This window comes from Lithobates pipiens, unplaced genomic scaffold (assembly GCF_037356315.1).
Source record: "Lithobates pipiens isolate NorthernLeopardFrog02 unplaced genomic scaffold, aLitPip1_a1.2 Scaffold_18, whole genome shotgun sequence".
NCBI classification, from domain to species: Eukaryota; Metazoa; Chordata; class Amphibia; order Anura; family Ranidae; genus Lithobates; species Lithobates pipiens.
Genome location: NW_027507758.1, coordinates 633,243,135 through 633,263,820, shown reverse-complemented (window position 1 = coordinate 633,263,820; position 20,686 = coordinate 633,243,135). Strand labels below are relative to the sequence as shown.

Sequence of the window (20,686 nt, the reverse complement as noted above, 5' to 3'; positions counted from 1 at the left end):
ATATATAATAAAAATGACATAAGTTTTAACAATGCAGATAATGTACAGATCCTAATAATACTATCAGTGATTGTTCCTCATCTATCTGATGATGGTGGGGGATGGCGTGATCTTCCTGTGTGGAATCCCGGGAATACAGAGGACGGGGACATCTCTCTGGTGGGTTCCCATTACTGGATCCATCTGTAGGAAACACACACACTGACTGAATACATTGTTTCTGGTTATCAGATGATGGGGGATCTAGGTGGAGCCTCCGTACTGCTCTCTCCTTTACAATAAAGTCTCCTCTTACCCGGTGATGTGAGGGGCGGCTGATTGTCCATCATGACGTCCTTGTAGAGATCCTTGTGTCCTTCTAAATACTCCCACTCCTCCATGGAGAAATAGACAGTGACATCCTGACACCTTATAGGAACCTGACACACACAATGATACAGTCACCATCCAGGCACATCCCTTGTCTGTTACTGGATAATGTCCCAGAATTCCCAGTGCCGTAACTGAGCTGCAACTCTCCCTACCAGTTCTCCATAGAACACTTTCTGAATTCAGTACACTGTCTGGGTATAAGCTTAATATTTCTAAGATAGAGGCTCTCCATAAACATCACTCTCACAACTCTGGCTACCTTATAATCCACTTTTTCGTATACTTCGTGTACCTAGTATTCATGTGACATCCTCTCCTAATTATACTAAGCTAACTACCCCTTTTCCTCATTGTACATCACAGGACACAGAATTTACTGAATGGGCTATATAGGCACCTTTAGGTGATGGACACCGGCACACCCTAGACAGGAAGTTTGGCTCCCTATATAACCCCTCCGCTTACCAGGAGTACCTCAGTTTTTTCGCCAGTGTCTAAGGTGTTGGTCACGAGTAAAGATGTGCTGTGCTGAGATCCACTGGAATATTCCTTTGCTGGGGCCAGCTATTCAACCGGATTCATTTAAAGTGTATTTTCAGGCCGAATTGAATGGTACCCGGGCCTCATGTCGGAAGAAACAAAGGTTTTGCCTGTAACGCTTCTCTTTTTAGAGAGCTATACCCAGTGCTTGGTTTTTTTCAGCCATATTTCCTGGTGGGGTACTTTACGGGTCCAGGGGTGTGAATCCCCCAATAAAAAGGGGCCCCGTTCCCTGAAGATTTTTTAAACGGAGCCCACCATGAGTGGTGAAGATTGGGTCTGTCTGGTTTACCACAGAACCCTGCAGCTGGATAAGGTAAGTGGAGATTCCTAAGGAATTTTCTAATTCTTATGGGTTTTCTCCTTTAAGTAAAATGTTGTCATGCCTAAAGTCGCCACCGGGGGCTGTCAAGAGCACATACCTGATTCAAGGCTTGTCAGTCTTGCTCTGTGTCATTTCAAGCACGCTTCCTCCAGCTCAAGCCCAGGTAAGATATTGGAAAGGGGGGCTTTTTATTGTGGAATCCCCCACCTGGACAGGTATTTCTTCTTTTCAGGAGGCCGAGGGAACAGGGGTCAGTCGGTCAGCCCCCCCTGCCGTCACCGCCATAGTACGGTGGTTTTCTCCAGCAGCTCTCCTCCACCCCAGCCCTCCCCTGCATTCCGATCCGGTCGGAATGCAGTCCTTTTTTTGAAAAGTGAACAGGGGGCACGGTGGGAAGTCAGAAGGAGCAGGCCTTAGCGTGGCGTTGACGTGCCTCAGACGTTCACAAATGTGGGGCTGTGTAAGGTGCACCTTTTGCAGGTGCATTCAGCTAATGGAAGGACACAGAGCAGACGGGGGCATGTGAGTGTTGGTGACACAGGCATTCCCATGGCACGCACGTTTACTTAGCATCAGACTGAGCTTTAATAGCAGCGGCAGTTGCTGGACTATTTGCTCAGCAATTTTTGGTAGTACCTCCGCATTTGTGCTTGGCACTATGGGCAGAAGAGGAGGTACAAGTACCCCAAAAACAATGGCTCAAAGGGTTCACCCTCAGGCTCTAAGGACCCTCCCTCTGCAACACCTTCCCCCATGAAGGGCTAGGAAGGCTGGTTAGAATGAGCCGTCAGGGTCATCAGGGGTTGCAATTGCTTCCGAGATTTCAGCCCCTGTCTATATTACTGAGGAGGTTTTCTCCTCAGCCATGACTGGATTAGAGGAAAGGTTAGCATTTTTAATCATATCTCCATAGAGTGGAAGAAAACACATTCGGTCCCCTTCTACCACCAGGACCCTCAAACAGAAGAACAGTGGGAGGGGGAATAGGAACTCCCCTCAGGGGACCGTGAAGAGACTGAGGACTCCTCTTCTGAGAGATCAAGTGGGGAAGGACTTTCTTCAGTTTCACAAGCTGAGAAATTGCTGGTGCATTCTCTTACTGATATGGTCCACTCCACATTTAAAAGATTGAGTTCACTAAAGCCTCCTCAAGCTTGCATGCCTTTCCTGTCCATTCATTGCTGGAAAAGCTTATGTATTCTGAGTGGGATCACCCAGATGAAAACTTTTTTAGGGAGGGAAAAAATGCTTATAACTTTATCCTATGGAGGAAAAAAATTACTAAGAGGTGGAGTATACCAGAATATGCTGCTATATCCTCTGTAAATAAAAATTTGACTTGTCCGGTTGACAATGCTCAAATGCTTAGGAATCCATCTGATGAAAAATTGGAAATTCCTGTTAAAAAACATTTTTTTCTTTGGTAGGTTCAGTGGCTCAACCTGCAGTGGCGGCAATTGGGGTATGTCAATCCCTGAGAGACCATTTGAGACAGGTGCTCAAGGTTTTCCCTGAACAGCAGGCTCAGGATTTAGCAGAGCTGCTGGGGGCTTTGTGTTTTGCAATTGACGCAATCAGAGATTCTATTCTGCAAATGTCTCGCTTTATGCTTGAGTTGGGGCATATCTGTAGAATCTTATGGTTGAATAGTGGGCAGCCGAACGCATAGCAAAAAGATCCTGGCTGTTTTTTTTTTTCGCGGTGAAAGGCTGTTTGGGGATGGGAAAAGGTACCCTTTTAGCGGTTAAGAAAAGGAGAAAAACATCCCTCATTTAAACAGTCTCTTTCTCCAATGCCAGGCAGTCACGATGGCCTCCAGCGTCAGGTTCAGGAGGACCTCAGGGTCAACCCCAGGGACAAAAGAAATCCTGGGGGAAGAAACCTACAAGACAGAACGCTAAAGCCTCTTATGAAGGGGCGCCCCCGCTCGCTCGAGTGGGGGAGAAGACTTCTGCAGTTCTCAAGCATCTGGCAGGAGGAGTTTCAAAAAAGATGGATGGTCTCCATAATAGGTCTAGGCTACAAACGAGTTACGAGATTTCCCATCTCCTTGTTTTCCTCAGGGCAAATCTCCAAAGATCCAGAGAAAAAGAAGTCTCCTTTTCAAGCATTAGACCTACGTTTGTCTCCAAAGGGTCATGGTGGTCCTCGCGATGGAGCAGGAGTTGGGGTTTTTTCAAACCTTTTCACGGTGCCAAAACCAAATGGGGATGTCAGACCCGTGCTAGATCTCAAGGATCTAAACCAGTTCCTGAATATCCTCTTTTTCCACATGGAATCAATCCAATCGGTTGCCTCCAACTTCTTGCATCAGTCGACATCAGGGATGCATACCTGCATGTGCATATTTTCCCCCGCTCCTCAAAAATATCTTCGTTTTGAAGTAGAAAAACTTCATATTCAGTTTGTAGCCTTGCCTTTCTGTCTAGCTACTACACCTCAGGTGTTTACAAAACTTCTGACCCTTCCTCTGGCCAGTAGGGACTCAAGGTATAACAATTGTAGCATACCTAGATGACCTGCTCTTGATAGACAGGTAGGTAGCCGGCTTAGACCAAAGCATGGTCACCACAATCCACTACCTGGAATACCTAGGTTGGGTCATCAACCTAGAGAGATCTTCTTTAAAAGCATTAAGAAGACTAATGCCGCATACACATGACCGGACTTTCCGGTGGAATAGGTCCAACGGAACGATCACTTCAGACATTTCGATCATGTGTGGGCTTCATCTGACTTATTTTTTTTTTTTTTAAATCAGACTGACCTATAAATAGAACATGTTTTAAATCTTCCTGCTGGAACTCCGCCGGACCCGATTCCTATAGGGAAACCCGTTTGTCTGTATGCTGGTCTGATGGACCAAATACGAAGCAAGGGCAGCTAAAGCACCCGCGAGAACGTTTCCAGCACGATCCTATCGCTCTGATTCTCGGCTACAGGGTACTGTACATCTCGCGCTCACTGCAATAGGAAAAACACATTTTCTGGGCCATGCTGGGTCCACAAGAACCACCGACTTCCCTTCCTGCTTGATCCTGCAAAGAAGTCATGGTCTGATTTCTTGTTTGCAGGGCTAGATAGTGCAAAGAAGTCATGGTAGCAGCAGAATAGGAGGGAATACATAAATCTGTGAAATAAATGATTCCATGGGGTCACCAATGCATCTGTCCCATATGCGAGTGGTCCCTTGTTCTTGATGCAAAGTTGTCGATCTTGTTGTTGAACCTGGATGCAAACAGATCTACGTCCGGGACCCCCTATCTTTGGAATATAGCCAGGAAGATGTCAGGGTGAAGGGACCATTCCTCCGGGAACAAATGCTTGTCACTCAAGTAGTCCGCCTGCCAATTTTCTACACCTGGGATGAAGATTGCCAATATCCACGGCACATGATTTTCTGCCCAGATTAGGATATGGTTTACCTCTCTCTGGTCTGCATAACTTCTGGGGCCCCCTTGGTGATTGATATAAGCCACTGCTGTGGCATAGTCGGATTGAATCCTGACAAGACAATTCCGCAACCTGAATGTCCAGGCCGTTAGGGCTAGGCACGCTGCCCGAATTCCTAGAATGTTGATGGGCAAGGTCCTTTCAGTTCTGGACCATTTCCCTTGGACAGTCGCCTCTTCCAGGACTTCTTCTCAACCCACCAGGCTGGCGGTCTCAAATGAAACTGAGCATAGGGAACCGCTTCAAATGAAGCCACCATTTTTCCCAACAACCTCATGCAAAGGCGAATAGAGGGTCCCTTCTTTGTCCTGACCCCCTGAACCAGCTCCTTTACAGAACTGATCTTTGCCTGGGGCAAAAACCACCCTCTTCTAGGCTCTATCTATAACCAAACCCAAGTATTCAAATGTCGCGCACACATGACCGGACTTTCCGGCAGACTAGGTCCGACGGTCTTCCCGACGGACTTTCGGCGGAGTTCCGACGGACTTTCAGAATGAATGGACTGCCCACACATGACCGAACTTTCCGGCAGCCTAGGTCCGACGGTCTACCTGACTGAGTTATGAAGGACTTCCAAATTAATGGACTTGTCCACACACGGACTAAAGTCCGTTCATTTTGAACGTGATGAGGTACGACGGGACAAGAAAAGGAAGTCAATCTCGCTGCTTTTATCGGTGAGATTGACATCTTGCGAGCCCCGTCGTGGGAGCCGGTGCCTGGTTTGGATTTTAAGGGGAATCCCTATGCCAAAAGAACGGCGTGGGTGTCCCTCCAAAGTCCATACCAGACCCTTATCTGAGCACGCAGCCAGGCTGGTCATGAAAGGGGGTGGGGACGAGCGCCCCCCCCCTCCCTGAACCGTACCAGGCCGCTGCCAACAACATGGGGGCATGGGTGCTTTGGTGAAGCACCTTGATGAGGACAAGGCCTCTTCCCGACAACCCTGGTTGTTGGTTGTCGGGTCTGCGGGCGGGGGGCTTATCGGGGGGGCTTAACCCCCAGATCCCGGCCAACTACCCTATGTGAATAGGTATGGGGTACATCGTAACCATTCACCTGGGGGAAAAAAGTGTCAATAAAAAAAACACACTAGACATGTTTTTAAAGTAATTTATTAGGCAGCTCCAGGGGTCTCTTCAGTCTTCGGGGTTCTCTTCTGACTCCTCCGCTCTCTCTGGCATCTTCTCCCGCTCTCCAGCCTTCTCTCCCAGTCTCTGGTTCTTCTCCCGCTCTCCGGCCTCTTCTCCCGCTCTCCGATTCTTCTCCCGGGCTACTCCGATATCTTCTGCTCTTGTCGCTCTTTTGCTAGCGGTGGCCCGGTATTTTCCGTCGTCTTCTTCCCTGTTTTCTTCTTCCGATGTTGATACAACGCTCTCTCCTGCTGTAATGCAGTGTACACGTTGTGCTACGACTTATATAGACATGGGGTGGGGTCACCGGGTGATGTTACCCGGTGACTCCGCCCCTTATGATGGCACAGTCCCAGCATGCGCGGTGACCCCGTCCCTTATGACAGCACAATCCCGGGAAATGCTGGGACTGTGCCGTCATAAGGGGTGGGGTCACTGGGCGAGATCACCCGGCGACAACGCCCCATGCCTTTTTAAGTCGTAGCGCACCGTGCACACAGCATTACAGCGGGAGAGAGCATCGTGTCAACATCGGAAGAAGAGAACAGGGAAGAAGACGACGGAAAAGACCGGGCCAGCGCTAGCAAAAGAGCAGAAGATAGCAGAGGACCCTGGGAGAAGAGGCCGGAGAGCAGGAGAAGAACCAGAGACTGGGAGAGAAGGCCGGAGAGTGGAGGAGTCGGAAGAGACCCCCGAAGACAGAAGAGACTCCCGGAGCTGCCTAATAAACTACCTTAAACACCTGTCTAGTGTGTTTGTTTTTTTTATTGACACTTTTTCCCCCAGGTGAATGGGTAGGGGTACGATGTACCCCATACTTATTCACATAGGGTGGGGGGCCCCCTTATTAATGCCGATAAGCCCCCTGTCCACAGACCCGACAACCAACGGCCAGGGTTGATGAGAAGAGGCCCTTGTCCTCATCAACATGGGGACAAGGTGCTTTGGGGTGGGGGGGCCACATGTTAAGGGCACGCGGCCTGGTAGGGTTCAAGGGGGGGGGTGCTCGTTCGTCCCCACCCCCTTTCCTGACTGGCCGGGCCATGTGCTCAGATAAGGGTCTGGTATGGACTTTGGTGGGACCCCCACACCGTTTTTTTCAGCATAGGGGGTTCCCCTTAAAATCCATACCACACCTAAGGGACATTGTCGCTTCTCTCTCGCGCTCACTGCAATAGGAAAATTTTGGTATGCAGAAATCGTAAAGATGGCAGTAGGGGCCCCATGGACCCTACCACAACGTCCAGACATGCTATCGCAGGGACCATTGTTCCATCCTACCTTACAAACGCTGAATTTAACGGCTTGGCTATTGAAACCCACATTCTGAAGAATCGCAGGCTTTCAGGTTCAGTGATATCTACCTTGATTAACCACTTGCCGACCGCCGCACGACGATGTACGTCGACAGAATGGCACGGGCAGGCATATGGGCGTACCTGTACGTCCCTGCCTTCCCGCGGGTGGGGGGCCCGATCGGGCCCCCCCCCGGTGCCAGCGGCGGTCGGTTTTCGTTCAGAAGCGATCCGGGATGAGGGGGCGGCCATTCATTCATGGCCACCCCCTCTCGATCGCTCCTGACGAATGGAAGTGAGACGTGACATCACTTCCTCTCCTGTAATGTAAACACAGGAGAGGAAGTGATGTAATCTCTCCTCCGTGTCGGTATTTTTCGTTCCGGCACCGAGGAGAGAGGATCGGTGAGTTGCACCAAACGACACTTCACAGTAGAACATGCCAGGCACACTCACACCGCCCCTTCACCCCCCCAATCACCCCTGCCCCCCCCAGTCACAGTGACACCAATTGCATTTTTTTTTTTTTGCATTGGTGTCATTTGTGACTGTAATAACTGTTAGGGCAGTTAGGGTTAGCCCCCTTTAGCTCTAGGGTACCCCCTTAACCCCCCCAATAAAGGTTTAACCACGTGATCACCCCCCGTCGCCAGTGTCACTAAGGCTGGGTTCACATTGCAGCGGTTTATGAGAACGGATGTGATTCGCACCGCACTGCAGTGCAAATCACATCCGATCTCTGTGCGATTCGAGTTCAGCCATACAGATAGTATGGCTGAATTCGCGCCGCACCTGCCGCAAACTCGCATGGGACCCTTTTTTTGGCCCGCAGCAGAATCGGATCGCATGGGTGTTCACACCATGCGATCCGAGTTTGCAGATCGCACTGCGATATGCGAACTGATCTGGGGGTGTCATTAACATTTCACTGACACTCCCAGCAGTTCGCATAGGGCAGTGTGAACTGCCGCCGGGAGGCATGCGATGCGGGAACCCGCCGCCGATTCGTGGCGTTCCCGCATCGCTCCAGTGTGAACCCAGCCTAATAAGCGATCGTTTTTCTGATTGCTATATTAGTGTCACAGGTGACGCTAGTTAGGCAGGTAGGTATTTAGGTTCGCCGCAGCTTTTTATAGCGCCAGGGACCCCCATATACTACCGCATAAAGCCCCCTGATTGCCCCCTAGTTAACCCTTTCACCAGTGATCACCATATAACTGTTACAGGTGACGCTGGTTGGTTAGTTTTTTTTTATAGTTTCAGGGCACCCGCCATTTATTACCTAGTCTCACTAGTGTACCCCTAAATTTAGGGGTGTCTACTTTCCAAAATGGGGTCATTTGGGGGGGGGTTTGTGCCATCTTGGCATTTTATGGCCTTCAAAATTGTAACGCCCTTAGAAAGCCTGCAGGCGGTGCTTGGTTTTCGGGGCCCCATACGCGGCTAGGCTCCCAAAAAGTCCCACATATGTGGTATTCCCGTACTCAGGAGAAGCAGCAGAATTTATTTTGGGGTGTCATTTCACATATGCCCATAGCATGTGTGAGCAATATATCATTTAGTGACAACTTTGTGAAAAAAAATTTAAAAAAAATTAAAGTTTGTAATTTTCCCGCAACTTGTGGCAAAATATTAAATATTCCATGGACTCAACATGCCTCTCAGCAAATAGCTTGGGTTGTCTACTTTCTAAAATGGGGTCATTTGTGGGGGTTTTGTGCCATCTTGGCATTTTATGGCCTTCAAAACTGTAATAGGTAGTGAGAAGTGAAATCAAAAATTTACGCCCTTAGAAAGCCTGAAAGCGGTGCTTGGTTTTCGGGGCCCCGTACGCGGCTAGGCTCCCAAAAAGTCCCACATATGTGGTATCCCCGTACTCAGGAGAAGCAGCAGAATTTATTTTGGGGTGTCATTTCAGATATGCCCATAGCATGTGTGAGCAATATATCATTTAGTGACAACTTTGTGTAAAAAAAAAAAAAATTTTTTTTTGTCATTATTCAATCGCTTGAGGCAAAAAAATAAAATATTCAATGGGCTCAACATGCCACTTATCAATTTCCTTAGGGGGTCTACTTTCCAAAATGGGGTCATTTGGGGGGGTTTTGTACTGCCCTGCCATTTTAGCACCTCAAGAAATGAGATAGGCAGTCATAAACTAAAAGCTGCGTAAATTCCAGAAAATGTACCTTAGTTTGTAGATGTGACAACTTTTGCGCAAACCAATAAATATACAGTTATTGACTTTTTTTTTTACCAAAGACATGTGGCTGAATACATTTTGGCCTAAATGTATGACTAAAATTGAGTTTATTGGATTTTTCTAATAACAAAAAGTAGAAAATATCATTTTTTTTCAAAATTTGCGGAAAGCTCTATTTGTGGGAAGAAAAGGACGCAAATTTTGTTTGGGTACAACATTGCATGACCGCGCAATTACCAGTTAAAGCAGCGCAGTGCCAAATTGTAAAAAGACCTCTGGTCATTGACCAGCAAAATGGTCCGGTCTGAAAGTGGTTAATGCAAGGAAGCCAGCTTCCAGAGTAATTTATTATAGAGTCTGGAAGGCATATGTTTCCTGGTGTGAGTCCGGGGGTTGGCATCCTAGCAAGTATGTTATAGGTAACGCTGGTAACAACTACAAGGAAAGCGGCACCGTCAGAAGTCCTCTCTGCAGTCCCCTTGACTCTTCCAAGTACCCTCTGCAAATTAGCTGTTTTGCTGCATACCTCGCAGCCGTGAGGTAATTATTTAATATAACTAGCACTGGCACGGAACACCATTGGAAGAGAGTTGGCTTGGCACATTGCACCTTACCTGTGTTTGTGATATTGCATCCTAAATTGCACGATTGGACTATGTATGGGACACTCTATCGAGATTCACTAATTTGCTGCTATTGAACTTTGTTTTTTTGTTTTGTAATTCAATGAATGCATCGTTTTTTTTTTTGCATTGGTTTTGCATTTTCTGCGTTTAGATCACAAAATTCTTTCTACGTTTATAGAACAGATTTTTTTCTGCCTTTATATCCACAAATATTTCTTTATATATTGCAATTTTTAACTTGTTATATGCACTTTATGGTTTTAAGCACATATCTGCGTATTTTCAGACACCTGAGTGAAGCACAGGAACACTTTATACTAGCTGTTTATGTAATGCACAGATGCACTTTTTCATAAGCAATAAGTGTTGTTGTAGTCTATAAAGCACTATTGCACTTTCTGCTTTGACACTTATTCATATTTTTTATTGATTGTATTAGTTCTTTTTGGTACTAAGGAAGCGCAACACAACCCCCCTTTTTTCTATTTCTGTATTATTGAGAGCCAACTCATAGAGTGTCTGCTGCTCCCATTAGAACAGAATTTTGCCTTCTTACCATTTTTTGGCCATATAGCGCGGGAGCCTTTGATATATACATGTTATAGGTAGAAGCCTTGCTTTTCTGCAAATAGGATTAGAAATAAAGCTGGTCTTGAGTACCATCAAAGGCCAGGTCTCAGGCCTTATCAGTATTGTTCCAACGACCACTTGGTTCGCATTTGCTGGTCCATAGTTTTATACAGGGGGTGACATGGCTTAATCCGCCCGTTAGGTCACCCTTAAAACCTTGGGACTTGGATTTGGTTTTGTCTTGTTTTACAAAAATAGCCTTTAAGTTGATACAACATACTCCCTTGATCCTTTTTACAAGGAAGTTAGTTTTTCTGGTTGCCATATCTTCTGCAAGAAGGGTATCAGAGTTAACTGTTCCTTCTTCCAAAGAGCCATATTTAATTATTCACAAGGATAAGGTAGTATTGTGTCTTCATCCTAACTTTCTGCCAAAGGTGGTTTCAGGTTATCATTTAAACCAGGATATATTTCTACCTTCATTTTTTCCAGAGCCCTTTTCTATGGAAAAAGTCACTACATTCTTTGGATGTAGAGATAGCAGTCAAAATGTATTTGAAAGTCCTAGGAAAGGACAGGCAGCATAGAAATCCACTATTGCCAAATGGATTTGGCAAGTAATTATTCAAGCTTATGGTTTGAAGAGGAAAGTTCCACCTTTTCTAATCAAAGCACACTCCACCAGGGCTGTTAGTGCTTCGTGGGCAGTGCATTACAAAGCCTCTATGACGCAAATCTGCAAGGCCGCAACTTGGTCTTCAGTCCATACATTCACCAGATTCTATCAGGTGGATGTAAGAAGGCATGAGGATATCACCTTTGGGGGCAGCAGTATAGGTCATCAAGTCTGATTGCACTCTACTTTTGTTGGTGTCCCCTCCCCTCAGATAACATTGCTCTGGGACATCCCATACAGAAATTACTGTGGCTCTGTGTCCTGTGATGTACGATAAAGGAAATAGGATTTTTATAAGCGCTTACCTGTAAAATCCTTTTCTTGGAGGGGCGTGGCCAGGCAGCGGATGTAGCCAGATGCACACTCAGACAGCTCCGCCAAATCTCCATGACATTATCCTGGGAGCCTGCTCCACTCAGCCCTGAGACCCGCCGAACGGTGCCTGGTTGCCTCGCTGACCCTGACTGAGCCACTCAATGCCATCCGGGAGCCAGACATCCGCCATGAAGCCGCAAAATCCACCCCGCTCGGCGGACCCCATGGGCCAAAATGGCGCCGCCTCGCAGCTCTCCGCGAAGGACATCCATAGGGAGGCGGCCGCAAAGCTGTTCTCCAAGCCGCCCTCCTCGGACCCGGCCATCTTCCCCAGCACAATGCTGCTGGAGGATTCGCATAGCGCCACACTACCTTGGGACACAGTGAGTACGCCAAAAAACGCCTCGGTTGGGCCCTTATCCCAGAGCAGCCCTGACAGTGAAGGGGAACCCACGTTAAGGGACATTTTTACGGCAGTGAACTCCTGTAATGTTTCCATAGCAGCCCTTACCACTGAGATCAAGGGGGTTAAGGCTGAGATTACTTTTCTGTGCCATGACACGCAGAAGCTCAGGGAAAGGACATCCGCACTCGAGGGGAGAGTGAGCTTCCTGGAGGATGACATGGCGCCCATGCAGAATGACCTTACCTACAACAATCACCTGCTCTCACAACATGTCGCCCGTTTGGATGACATGGAGAATAGAATGAGGAGGAATAATGTGAGGGCCATAGGCATCCCGGAACGCATGGAGGGGAAAAACCCGGTGGAGTTTATTGAAAGATGGCTGACCAACGCCTTTGGCAAGTAAGTGTTCTTCCACATGTTTTCGGTGGAACGTGCGCACCGAGTCCCAGCCAGACCGCCGCCACCGGGGGCTCCGCCTAGACCATTCCTCTTCAAACTCCTTAATTATAAAAAGGATAAAGCCTACCGCCCTGAAGCTGGAAAATATCAAGATCTATCTCTTCCCGGATTTCTCCGCTGATCTAAAAAAGAAACGTGCTAAATTTACAGATGTCAAGAGACGGCTCAATCTTAAGTATGCTATGTTATATCCCTCTCAATTACGAGTTGAAGCTATAGGCTCTGTGCAGTTTTTTGATACTCCATCTTTGGCAGTGCAATGGCTGGACCACGAGGAACAGTCTATCCGTGCGGCCCGCACCAGGCGTGGCACACCCCCCTGAGGAACTTATCCTGCAAGCCGTCTCATGTGTCCCATTGCACTTTTTGTTGCCTTGACTTCCTCAACGCTCACCTTGACAATGGGGAAACCCCCCTCCCACAATGATATTGCTCTAAGTCTATTTTTGTTGTTACTGCTGCTGGACTTACTGCACCCTTCTAGGGGCGCTTTCCTAAACTGGCCCTATCCCATACTAGGGGGTTGTCCGCATACTATGGGGTCACATGTATATGCTTTGTTTGTAACCATACTCTTTGCTGATCATGTTATCTTGCTCCAATGTCTATAGCAACAAGAATATTGTCCTGGAATGTCCGGGGCCTAAATAACCCGAACAAGCGCTTGGCAGTGCTACGGACGATCAAACGCTTGAATGCGGACGTAGGGTGCCTACAGGAGACTAACCTCCCCCCCGTCATCTACCCCAGTGTTGGCGAGGAGGCAGTTTAGCCATCAATACCATGCTACCTGCTCGGTGTACTCGAGGGGGGTGAGCATCCTGGTTAAAAGCGGCACACAATTCTCCCCATTGGATATCAAAATTGACCCAGAGGGTCGCTATGTTTTTTTATTATGCTCCCTTTATGGGACTAAATGTATTATTATGGGGCTGTACATCCCTCCTCTGTTCTCGGCTACCCTCCTTAACTTACTAGCGGACTATATGTCCCACTTCCCGGGTGTACCTTTATTGGTAGTAACGGATTTCAATAATTACCTTGACATACAGCGGGACAAATTGGGTGTCGGGGGAGGAGTTGGGCCTCAGACCAGGCAACGGGCTACGCCGTTTGCACGCCTTCTCCAGGAGATGGGCCTCACGGACGTTGGGAGGATGCATAACCCCAATGCTAGGGTGTTCTCCTGTCAATCAGCCTCTGTGGGGGGTTTATCTTGCATTGATCTGGGATTGGGGAATGAAAGTATGTTACCTCTGATTGTCTCCTCTGAATATCATGCCAGACGCATCTCTGACCATTCTCCGCTATCTGTGGACATTGGCCTGGGGGCGGATGGGAAGGGGGGCACCTGGAAGCTAAATCCATTCTGGCTGTCCCTCTTGCCGCATCCAGACCCGATACAGCCTCTTCTGGCCTCCTTTCAGCAGAATATAGGATCCACAGATTTGACCATCGTCTTGGAGGCAGCCAAGGCTTACCTCCGCGGACAATTTATAAGGGAAATTTCTTACATTAAGTCCAAAACGAAAGAATGGGAAAATTCAGTACTGACAGAGGCAAGAAGAGCAGAAGCACTCTATGTAGCTGACCCCAATGACGACACCAAAAGAGGGTGGTTGTCTTCCCAGTCTTTACTTAAAAACCTGACCCTACAACTAGCAGAAAATAAACGGTTCTTTTTAAAACAAGCTCATTTTGAGGAAGGTGAAAATACGGGCCATATGTTAGCTCTGCTGGCCAAATCACAACAGCCAGCATCTCACATAGTAGCGGTGAGGGACAAGCAGAGGAATCTTTGCTGCTCCACACAGGCCATTATGGAAACGTTCAAGCAGTCTTTTCAAGAGGTTTATACATCCAAAGTACACCCTTCTAAGGAGGATATTTGTCGTTTTTTAGACAGATACCCCATACCCTGTTTATCTGGGAAAGACGCTACCTTGCTGAATGCCCCGCTGACGGAGGAGGAATTATTGGAGGCCCTAGCTCATGCACAGAATGGGAAGGCCCCAGGAGCCGATGGCCTGCCATCAGAGGTCTACAAACGTTATGCCTCACAGTTGATCCCTATCCTTCTTCAGGTTTATAATAGAGCTTTTGAAACTGGGTCACTCCCCGCCTCTATGAGTGAGTCACTAGCGGTGGTCCTGTTGAAACATAGGAAGGATGTTCTGTCCCCAGACTCTTACCGACCTATCTCGCTGCTTACATTCGACGTTAAACTGTTGGCCAGAGTTCTGGCTAACAGATTGGCCAAATGTATTCAAACAGTGATACACAGAGACCAGTCTGGGTTCATTCCAACCAGGTCGACTGCTCAAAATTTACGCAGATTATTCCTCAACGTACAAATCCCCGTCGATAATCCGGGTAATAGGGCCATCCTCTCCTTAGACGCGGCCAAAGCGTTTGACAGTGTTGAATGACGCTGTTGAGGTTTTGGGTGGGTCCTTCTTTTTTAAAATGGGTCCAATTACTCTACCATGCCCCAACAGCGAGAATGAGAATCAACGGTGACGTTTCGGATCCCTTTAATCTTTTTAGAGGCACTCGACAGGGGTGCCCTTTGTCACCCCTGTTGTTCGCTCTCGCGCTTGAACCTCTAGCTATCCATATCAGAGCCTCACAGGACATAATAGGGTTCCGCCAGGGCCTTAGACAAGACTCAGTCTCGCTGTACGCGGATGACACGCTGATTTACCTTGGGAACACCGACCACTCGCTGAAAAATGTGATGCGTTTAATTGCAGATTTCGGAGAGCTGTTGGGATTTAGTATTAACTGGAATAAATCTGTGCTCCTTCCCTTAGACCCCCTGCCGCAACCTCTTCCTGAGTGTGCCAAGGATATACTCACGGTGGATGAATTCCGTTATCTAGGCATACAGGTGACGGTGGACCACAACCAATACCTTGCTTTGAATTTGGCTCCTCTACATCATAAATTTAGAGAGAAATGTACTGCTTGGGTGAAGCTCCCTCTGTCGGTTACCGGGAGAGCGAACCTGATTAAAATGGTGTGGGCCCCACAACTCCTGTACGTCTTTCATAACTCCCCCGTATGGATACTTTACAAATGGTTCACGCAAATAGATGCTCAATTTCGAGAACTAATTTGGGGAAAAAAGTCGGCAAGAATTAGTTTACACTCGCTGCAGTTAGCGAAAAACCAGGGCGGCCTAGCAGTCCCACATGCTCGATATTACTTTGTAGCTTCCCAACTTCAACACTTGGGTGGGTGGGGGATGTTGAAGACCCTATTAGATCCCTACTGGTCCCACAAGACTCCACGCTTACGGCGTTGTCTCACCTGGACGCAGGCCTAACTCATATAGAGCAATTGATCCCTACAATAAGGCTACTACACACTCTATGGAATTATGTTAGATCTATTCTGAAGGTAAGGGGAGCCTGTCCCTTCACCCTTATATGGAGAAATAAATATTATAAGGAATTACGTAAACGTACAAATTTTCGTCAGTGGGAGGCAGCAGGTGTGCATTTTATTGCGCAGTTATTTAGAGGTGCGGTATTCAAATCCTTTGCAGAACTACAGGAGGAATTCCCAATTAACAGGACACAGTTTTATCGATATCTGCAGCTTCGGCATGCAGTGCATAGCGAGCTCCGGCTATCCTGACGAATCCCCTGATGAATGATGTATTGTTGTCGGGAGACAGGAAGGGCATGATCTCAAGAATATATGCTAGATTACTTAATTCAACACATGATGCTTCTAAACTGCCCTGCAGATGGGAGTGGGAGCGGGATCTGGGCCCTATCGACAGAGAACAATGGGAATTATGTCTGACATCGGCCACAGTAGTTTCAGTTTCCACTTCGCACAGGCTGTCACACTTATTTTTACTACATAGAGCATACAGAACTCCTTCCAAGTTGCATAAATGGGGGTTTCGTAACTCCCCACTATGCCCAAAATGTAACAGAGACGAGGGTGACTTACTACACATGATGTGGAAATGCCCAAAACTATTCAGATATTGGCAGTATGTATTAACGACTATATCCCAGGTATATCAAATTCCGATTCCACAGGATCCGGTGGTGTGTCTGCTAGGTGCACTGGAGATCCCCTCTCTCTCGTCCAGTGGCCACACCGCAATTCTACGTTTACTATATCTTTCACGCAAAGCCATTGCGAGTTTCTGGATAACTCCGAAAGTCCCAAAAGGGAAGGGATGGATCGAATTGGTAAATACTATGCTTATACGTGAAAAACTTACCTACCAACATAGAAACGTTCTTAAAAATTTTATGCGATGTGGCAACCCTGGTTGGACACACCTGGACTGGCTCCCACTCAACTGATTATGGATAGGCTTCTGCAGATATGGGTTGATGTGGTTTGTTTGGTTTGACCATTATGTGCACCCTGAGGTTTTTATGCTCTTTTGAAATAAATGCAAACCTAGAAGAAGAGACCTCCTGCGGGTCACGCTAGCCCTGATAGGGAAAGGTATAAGAATCTGCTAACCCATTGGATACATACGGCAACATTACTATTATACCTACGCATACGCTATGCTTATTAAAGTTAATCCTGTAGATACGACAGTAGGCTACATGTTATATGCTATATGTAGTGATTACTGCTCTTCCTGTACTTGTAACAACATGAATATGCCTATGTATGTAATGCTATCTGGTTTGCCAATAAACTTTTTTTCCCAATTTAAAAAAAAAATATCTTTTTCTTGGAGTACATCACGGGACACAGCGCCACGGTAATTACTGTATGGGTTATATAGGCACCTTTAGGTGATGGACACGGGCACATCCTAGACAGGAAGTTTGGCTCCCTATATAACCCCTCCCACTACTGGGAGTACCTCCGTTTTTGTAGCAAAGCAATATACGTGTATTAAAAGAGGGGAGGGACCTCTGTGTCCCATGATGTACTCCAAGAAAATAGGATTTTTGTACGCACCGTAAAATCCTTTTCTCTGTAATTCACCGACCGACACAGCTCCTCTCTGTAACTAAATGGGTTTTTTAGCCTGCCACTAGGAGCACTAGGCAAAATTGTAACACAATACACAGAATTGTCAGTACCGCCCAAGGGGCGGACCCTGTGCTAACAACCCTCCCTGCTGCCCCAGCAGACTCAGTACGTCAACAAGCAGTATAACGTAGAGAAAAGGAGGGGCGGGTGCTGTGTCGGTCGGTGAATTACAGAGAAAAGGATTTTACGGTGAGTACAAAAATCCTATTTTCTCTTATATTTACCGACCGACACAGCTCCTCTCTGTAACTAAATGGGACGTCCCCAAGCAGTGCCAAACGAGGGGTGAGAAAAAACAGCATTAAAACTTCACCCACCATGGCAAGTGGGAACTAGTGAAACTAAACCCACAAAAAAACAGCAGTGTACGGAAAAACTCATCACCATATAACCGGGTATCCTCAACAGGAGAGATCCCCAACACCACAATCTTTTTGCGGAAGTAATGCAACGGTGAATTGACAAACAGTACCGTGTTTTTATTGAAAAAACAGGAAAAAATCTCAATTGCAACTACACGGCCGCCTGCAAAACTTTGCGGCCAAAACAGGCATCAGCTGATGCACTGACATCTACCTTGTAAAACCTGGTAAACGTATGGACGGACGACCAGGTCGCCGCCTTACACACCTGAGCGACCGACGCTCGGTGTCAGAAGGCCCAAGACGTTCCGATTGCCCTTGTAGAGTGGTCCGTGACTGGAAAGGGGGGCACCTGCCCCTTCAAGGCGTAGGCTTGGACTACAATCTGTCTGATCCACCTAGAAATGATGGCAGATGAGACCGCCATATCCTTCTTTGGACCAGCCACCAAAACAAACAGCGAGTCTGACTAACGAAAGGGAGCTGTGGCAGACAAATACACTTTTAGAGCCCTAACCACGTCGAGAGCGTGAAGGGCCACCTCTTTGGGGTGCTTCGGCTTAGGACACAAACAATGGCAATACAATGTCCTCATTGATATGAAAGGCCGAGACCACCTTAGGTAGAAAGGATGATTGCGGACGCAACACCACCTTATCCCTGTGGATAACCAGATAAGGCGACTTGCAGGACAAGGCCGCCAATTCCGAGACCCTCCTGGCCGTTGTGATGGCCACTAGGAAAACCACCTTCTGTGAAAGGGTCAACAGGGGAATCTCCCTGATATTCTCAATCGGCGGCTTTTGAAGCACCGACAGCACCAGGTTCAAATCCCACTGAGGTAACGGTGGATGCACCGGAGGGACTACATGTTGTACCCCCTGAACAAAGGTACTCACTAATGAATGAAACGCCAGGGGGTCGCTGAAAAAAAGACAGCCAGAGCTGAAATTTGCCCCTTAATGGTACTCAACGCCAACTTCTGGTCTACACCTTGCTGAAGAAACAGCAGGAGCCTGGATATAGAAAAGGAGAGTGGATGCCACACTTTCTCCTCACACATGGAGATATAAGCCTTCCAGGTTCAATGATATATCTTCCGTGAAGATTTCCGCTCCCTCAACATAGTTGGAATCACCGAGTCCGACAGACCCCGGTTCCTCAGCACCTGGCTCTCAATAGCCATGCCGTTAAAGCCAGGGATGGTAAAGCAGGGTGAAAGATTGGACCTTGAGATAGGAGGTCCTCTCGCAGCGGCAGTCGCCAGGGAGCGTCTGCCACCAGACGCACCAGGTCTGCGTACCAGGGCCGCTGAGGCCAATCTGGGGCCACCAGGATTACTGGGATCCCCTCGGCTTCCACTCTGCGCAGCAGGCGTGGCAAGTTTTAGCGGAGGAAAGGCGTAGATCAGCTGGCACTGATCCCATGGAGCCACCAGCGTGTCTGACGCATCGGCCCACGGACCTCTTGTCCTGGACATGAATCTCAGCACCTTCCGATTGAGGCGGGAGGCCAATAGATCCACATCTGGTGTGCCCTATTTCAAGCACAACCACCTGAATATCTCCGGATGCAATGCCCATTCTCCTGGGTCCAGCATCTGTCGACTCAGATAGTCCGTCTGCCAATTTTCCAACCCCCGGATGTAAATGACCGACAGGGCCGGAACGTGTCGCTCTGCCCACCGAAGTATGTGAGCGACCTCCCGAGCAGCGGCTGAGCTTCTTGTTCCCCCTTGGTGATTTATGTATGCCACAGCCGTGGCATTGTCCGACTGTATCCTGATCGGATGCCCTTGGAGACACATCGACCATGTGTGGAGACACAGCCTGATCGCTCCCAATTCAAGCAGATTGATTGGCAACTTGGATTCTTCCCTCAACCAGAAGCCCTGAGCCGACTGAATGCCCATCATTCCACCCCAGCCGGATAGACTGGCGTCCGTAGTGATCATCGTTCATTTCAGAGGAAGGAACAATTTTCCGGACTGAATCAGTCTCCTGCCGATCCAGGGACAACGGAGATTTGTCCCATTTTGTCAAAATCTCCTTCTGCAGGACTTTGGTGTGGAACTGGGCAATAGGTACTGCCTCGAAGGAGGCTACCATGAGCTCCAGTACTCGCATGCAAAAGCGGAGCGACGACCACTTGCGGTTCATCAGTAATTTGACCGCAGATCTGAAAGTCTGCAATTTGTCTGAAGGGAGAAATACCCTCGCTTCCCTGGAGTCCAGTAGTAAACCTAGGTACTCCAGATGCTGGGTTGGTACAATCACTGACTTCTTTAGGTTCAACAGCCACCCAAATTCTCGCAGGGTCTGCATGGTGATCGCCACATCCTTCTCTAATTTTGAGGCGGAAGATGCTCTCAGGAGGAGATCGTCTAGGTAACCCACGATCATGATCCCGCGTTGTCGTAACAACGCCAACACTGGAGCCAGTACTTTGGTAGACTCGGGGGGCTGATGCCAGGCCAAAAGGGAGAGCCAAAAATTGGCAGTGGGCGTCCCCAACTGCCAAACGCAGAAATTTTTGATGCCAAAGGCATATGGGTATGTGCAGGTACACATCCTGGATGTCCAAGGATGCCAGGGAGTCCCCTTGATGGAGTGCAGCGACTACTGAGCAAACTGATTCCATTCGAAACCTCTGCACTTTGACAAAGTGATTGAGGGCTTTTAAGTCCGAGATCGGACGTACCCCTTCCTTCTTGGGAACCACAAACAGATTTGAGTAGAACCCCTGGAAGCGTTCTGATTCCAGAACTGGTACAATCACCCCCTGATTCAGCAAGTCCCTGATCGCCCCTAACACCCTGGCGAACCGGGGATGCGGGTATGCTGGAGGGGAAGAATCTGTTTGCCAGCCAAGAGAGAAACTCTATCTTGTAGCCTGTGGAAATCAGGTCGCAGACCCATTT

At 48.0% G+C, this 20,686-nt stretch overlaps 2 protein-coding genes and 1 long non-coding RNA gene across 3 annotated transcripts in view; 1 reads left to right on the top strand and 2 right to left on the bottom strand.

Moving 5' to 3' along the window:
* The window catches only part of LOC143989874 (uncharacterized), an 81,952-nt gene that overhangs the window by 40,542 nt on the left and 20,724 nt on the right, over positions 1-20,686 (top strand). The window lies entirely within an intron of this gene.
* The window catches only part of LOC143989844 (gastrula zinc finger protein XlCGF66.1-like), a 41,774-nt gene that overhangs the window by 5,755 nt on the left and 15,333 nt on the right, over positions 1-20,686 (bottom strand). The window lies entirely within an intron of this gene.
* On the bottom strand, positions 4-5,450 carry LOC143989905 (uncharacterized). Its single transcript, XR_013277097.1, has 2 exons — positions 296-5,450; positions 4-183 (listed from the first exon to the last, which is right to left on the bottom strand). It is a non-coding gene; the product is annotated as an uncharacterized LOC143989905 (long non-coding RNA).